This window comes from Perna viridis, chromosome 7, assembly GCF_037379345.1.
Source record: "Perna viridis isolate PV_CMFRI_1.1 ecotype Kerala chromosome 7, ASM3737934v1, whole genome shotgun sequence".
Lineage (NCBI taxonomy): Eukaryota > Metazoa > Mollusca > Bivalvia > Mytilida > Mytilidae > Perna > Perna viridis.
Genome location: NC_142451.1, coordinates 36088271 through 36094837, shown reverse-complemented (window position 1 = coordinate 36094837; position 6567 = coordinate 36088271).

Sequence of the window (6567 nt, the reverse complement as noted above, 5' to 3'; positions counted from 1 at the left end):
TCATTAAACGGAACCCATCTTCTGAAAAAGGTACGCATTCGATCCTGAAAAAAATATATATATCGCACGGAAACCTACAGACCTTAACGATTTAAGTAGACTCCACAGAAATGGAAGTCTTTCATCCCTTCTGACAGTAGCGTTAGGCTCCAGTTATCAAAAGCATTATTAAAACGACATCAAAAGTATTTTCTTTCAAGCAGTGATGCGATGTAATATGTTATATAATACACACGGTCTTAAATGTCAAAATGTTATTTCAAAGATTTCCCATGACTGCAATCATTTGAACAATGCTATTGTCTTTGTCTATTGATGGAATGGAATTAACATGTAAATACAAATGAAAACGATCTTCATTTTATATATTCACCTTCATTAAGATGAAGAGATGAAGAAACTACTAAAGTTGCATAAAAGACTATTGTACCATTGAGGACATTACATGACTAATTTTTTAAACCTACCATAATTTTTATGTACCAATGTATGTGGTTTAAAAACGTTCTAAATTGCAGGGCACATCCACATCACAAACAAACAAACAAACTTTCAAAAGGATTGACAATACAAAACGGACATTTTTCGCATTTTATCTTTATTCCTTAAGACTTTTAGAAACAGTTAAATCACACCTTTTCAGACGAACATAATAACGAATCACATCAATCGAAATAGTATTAGAACTTCGTCTGTCTCTAAACCGAAACACATGAAAATTGTATCAGTATCCTAAGAATGTTTGTTTCATCAGAACAGAATATATGGCAGATCAATAATGTAATTGTCTGGTTAGTAATAGTATTATCTTAAAGCCCAGACTGTATTTGTGCCAAGGAAATATAATGCAAAAAAGGACACATTGATAGTGCAGTAAAAAAAGGTGGAAGATAAAAGTGCTAAAAACATCTATCAGTCTTGGCATTGTAAACTTAGGTTAACGTATTAATTATAGACCTCTTATGGTAACTACAATCATTCGTGATTTATTCAATTAAAATATTGAGTTAAATTCTTGCTAAACCTCGAAAGAGCTTTTTATTTACCATGCTCAGATCAGGGTATCTGCGTGATATAACTTATTACACGAAATTTTCATCATAATTATATCCCAAACAACTTGTATGTGTATGTACAAACATACATGGTAGCAAAAATGTATTCGAGTTGATTTTCATGATTTAAACGAAATGAGTTATACACACAAGAACTGATACTGGCATTTGATATTTCCCAATTGGCTACAAAGGGATTTTTAACAAACAATTTAATATAATACCATACCCGGTACCATAATTCTTTACTACACATGAAAATAACATAAACATCATACTAAGAAAGAAAATTTCAATTAAAAAATGTCAATTATTAAAGTAATACCAATATCATAGTGACAGTGGGACTATATGTTACGTCCGACACTATATTTAAGTTAGCAAACGGTTTCCTTCATTCCAACAAATGCATACAATTTTATACTTGGTTTTCTAATACTGACTAATAAGGTGATGTTTTGGAACGCTCCCAAAATGGTAAATCGCATTACCCACTAAAAGACTAATTAGCCATACGAAATCCATGGATACGATATCTTAGTGTATGGACGATCAACAAAAATACAATGGTTTCGGTACAAAGTCGTTAAAAGACGTTACAAACGTAGAATAAGGTTTCAAAACATGCAAACATGCGCCAAATGATTATGTCATTCGATGACACATAGTCTTAATGAGCAAATACGTTTTAAAGGTCGGTCAACAGATTGTATTTTTGTAAATTGGCATCTGATCTTTGAGAACTTGTTGTATAATGTTCCCTGTTAAAGTACTACTATCTTTGTAATCTGTTTATAGTACTTTAAATACATAGAACAAACATCTGTTATGAGAGCGTAGTAGTAAAAATTCGTCGATATCTGATTTTTTAAAATAACTAATGAACTTGAGATTTTAAACAGATGAGTTTTTGAAAAAAGAGGTTTAAAACGTTTAAAAAGCACACATGAGTATTGGCAAGATTTGTCGGTAAAGAAGACGAGTTATCTTTTTGCTTTTTTAGACACACCATTATAAGAATAACTCTATGATATGAAACCAGTTATTGACAAGCTATTTTTTTTCTATATTTTGGCGGGCTTAAGGGACATATTAATCATATGATTTTTCTGGGAGTAGTGGGACTTCACATTCACATGACGCAAATTCATATATGCAACAAAGAAATCCCTAGTGAGAGGAAAGTCAAGATTATCCAAATTTGAGATAAACTAGGAAAGTTTACTACAGACAAGGAAACGTGATCACATACAAGTATCTTTTTCCAGATATTGTTAAGGTTGCCAAAGTAAATCCTTCTGACTATTAAATTGTGTTCTCATCTATATGAGTAAAGAGCTCATCGAAATTTATGTACCCGGGAATTAAGGTTACATATAGTAGATTTGTGTAGCAAAATGGCTGAAAGTCCCTATGAATCGCCAAGGAAGAAACGAGGTGGGAAGTTATAATCGACAACGTCATTGTCTGGAGGTTCTTGATCAATACATAGAGCGAGCATACAATGCTAATAGCTGTAAAATCTCTCGAGGGCATTGATTGTAAACAGTACTCGTATGAGGGTATCGTCTATTTTAAGTGCATTATAAACACTTCAATATACTTACCTGCACGAAGTTTTGTCTAGTCTTGCTTTCGCCGTTGTTTAAACACCCATTGTAAATTATACTTATGTTATTATAGTGAATTCGATCCCAGACATTCACTATTTAAAGAAAACTTCACCTTATCAATACCGATGAAAAGGATAAGCCTGTCTGTCATTTTGTCTAGATTGTGATCCGAGTCCAAAGCTCCATTAATTTGTAATAATCTATAGCTAATATAATTGTTAGATTACCATTGCGGAATTTAATCAGATGTTTACGTTTTTTATTGCGTAATAAATGTTATTTTTTAACTCCAAAAAACATTTTTCCTAGGGTCAATTAATAATAAACAATTTTTAAGCTAATCCACATAAGGCAATGTGTCAAATAACATGCCGTAAAGAGACAATGCAAATTTTGTGATTATAATGTCATTGACATTGGCTATACTTCTTTGAAGATTATCACCACTATTTGGCTTCACATCAGTGTTTTTTTCTGTTTTTGTTTTTTTTTACAAAATGTCTAATCAAAAGTATTAGCACGGTCAAAATATGACAAGAACTTCTCATAAAAGGACAATATAAGAAACAAGGTTAGCCACAATATAATCTTTTTGAAAAACCAGCTAGACACTCAGAAATGAAGTTTGTAACACTGAGGAACAAGTGAAAATCATCTAAAAATTAAATCAGAATAAGTATGCTTTTAAGAGTTCTACTTGATAGTGCAGCTTCAGATGCATGTAAACAATATTTTTGCCAAAAGCCTACCCAAACACATCAAACGCAGATGGTGTAAATATATAGGACACAGTGGCCGATCTAAAGGCATCCCCTTTTATTGGAAAATTTACCATTTTCATGTGTAAAATTGATGAAAAGAAATGGCAAATAATTCCCAACACCCTCTTTTTCTGAGGAACCCCTTCTGGCACCCCTCCTTTTCAGAGTGTCTGGGTCCGTTCCTAGGACATAGGATCACACATATGTATCAAGAACGAACTATGATGACATTTCGATGAACTACACCGCGCAAGAGAAAATAAAGAGCACATACCATATGCAAACGAAATCCTCATAGAAGGAAAACAAAAAAAAAGGAACGAAATAGAAAGTAAGAGCATGTGAACAAGGACAGCAAAAATAAGATAAAACGCATCGAAAATCTATAGGAATGGCCTCATCTCAGGCATGAAGAGGACTAAGTTACACTATAAACATTAGATATAATTTACCAAGGACATATGGTACAAAAGAACCATTGTATAGAACAACAAATAATTCTTCAGAATGATAATGGTTTGTAGTTGTAACACCTTAAGGTAAAGCATACAAATCTAAAATAAATATTACACGTAGTGTAAATTGCAAAATACTATTTAATGGACAGAATTTAAAAATATTTTAACAGATGGTAATTTATATGAATATATATCAAGATCGGAATTAGAAAGACGACTTGGTCTATAGACTTGTCCTTTTTAAGTCGCTAACATTGTTAGCGACGTCTTGCACTCGTAATTTCAGTACTTTTTATTCGCATATGATTTGCATAATTATATATTACTACTCCACGTTATGCTGCAGATCTGTGCCGTGTTTTCCGCCATAGCGTCATAGTTCTAGCTTCATACGGTATAAAAATGTACCTCTTAAATATTATACAAGTGTGTTCTGTGTATATTTCTTGCTTGTATGAGAACGGGACGTTTATATGAAATGATCGGTTAGATTGAACATTACCCAACGTTTCCGATTCAGCAACAGAGGCTCGTTACAGGACTATATTGGTTGTATACATTAACATGACCTGATATCTATAAATTTTCATTGCAAGTTCTTTAATCTGGTTCCCTGATCAATATCATAAGCGACCCAAAGATCGATAAAATGTAGGCTACCTCTTTTAAAATATCTAAAGCAAGTTCAGCTTGTCATGCATTTCATTTGAAGATAATCTTTAAGGCTGTCTTCGTTATAACATTATAGATTATAATAGTTTAATAAAATATCAATGAAACAAATATAGCTTTGTGCACCTGTCAGCGTGGAACACGTAATCTTAAATAACAACAAAATACGCTGACTAAGCAAATTGATTGGTTCTAACATACATAATTTAGATATATGACACCCACACTAAAATGGTTGACAAATTCAATACTAGTAAATTGAAATACACGCAATTTGTATCCGATATATAAAAGCACATGAACAAAGTAGTCCCTCTCGTTGCTTTCAAATCATAAAATGAGAGAATAGATGATAATATTGACTCCCTCTAGTACTAAATGATGCAGTCTTTTGATAATTTGAGGGGTGCTGCCACTTCATGGTGCTATTGTGGGAAAATAAGTTCGTTTCCCAAATAGAACACATGCATCGAAGTGCACGATCATAACGCTATGTTAATTCCCTCTGTGTGCGACCTTCGGCAAATATGTTTAAAGTACTCTGTGAATTCTGTAATTTATCTTCGAACCATTCCTTTTATTCCACCTACATATATTTATGAACACTTACCAATAGCAGTATCATATTTCAACTCAACCAACTATAATGACCATAAATGTCTTTATTATATGGTATTACATAACTTAACATATTAACACAAATAAATAGGTACTCCCGAATGCATTTAAGTGCATATTTGTTAGCAAATATTTATTTCTGGACCACATAATGTCATTATTGGCAAAATTGACCAAGTTCTTGTTAAGAGTAATCTTTAGTTCGTGATAATAAATAAAGATTCGAACAAAGATGTCAAACGAGCAGGAAGTTGATGTGTATGACAGAGTTGAAAGTTTCAATACCGATACAACCCACCATTTCATTCCCATCACTATTGAAATATTTTTTTTGATATTCAACCAAGACGAGACATTTTTACCATCCTTTTGGTATGTAAAAGAAAGCCCTTGAGATTTACATATCACAGCCAGCAAATAGCTGGAATCAATAAGTTCCATCATTATTGCAGTGACTATTGTATTTTAGGGGACTTTTAGACCCAATAATCCGATTGCTGAATCTTCTGGAACAGAGAGACAAGGAACATGGCACATGCCATGCAGCTGTATAATTAAGACCTACAATTGGAATTTCCGTTGTATAATATAAGATGGATTTTGTGATGAATCACATGCTGTAACCATAGTACAGTTCCTGACTCAGGTTTATAAAGGTGAATCATTAATGCACAATGCACACACACTGTTGGTCTTTGATTTTTAAATCATACTTTATGCAATTCTGGTTGACTCATTTGAATTTAAGTCATTGATTATATGAAAAAGAAAGGTCTCATACAACGTCTTTTTATAAGCCTATAAGATATATTTAAAGGGTTTTTTGTTAGCTTGCCAAGACAATAGTTCCAAATGCGTTCATGTCATCACTTAACATCTGTTGTCCATCACGATTGGTGGATTAATATTAAATTGACCTTAGAGGTAGCGGGTTACAGTATTGCACTGATTGAGCTGGGGTATTTTGTTCTTTGAGCCTGTTAATATAAGTTGCTGTTTCAACTCTTTTCGTCAATACACTCGACTATAGCTTGGCATTGCATGCCGGAAAATAATAGGTGCATAATTCCTACTTCAGAAACAGCTGATTAATTTGAAAGATTTCCAATCGTTATTTCTCTGTGAAATTATTAGACTAATTCAACAATTGCTTTTTTAACTATGAGTTAGTACTCGTTGAAATAAGTAAATTTAATTTTAGCTCATTTCAATAACATTAAGTGAGATACAGATCATATAACCTGTTATGCTCGTCATGCAAAATTTCACTTAAATTGGACAAATTATAGTCATAACATTTAGCTACGCTTTCATGCCCATATAAGGTAATGCAAACATGCTGTTTACTCAGAATGTTATTTTGATTTCAGGTTTACGTTTTAAATTTGTA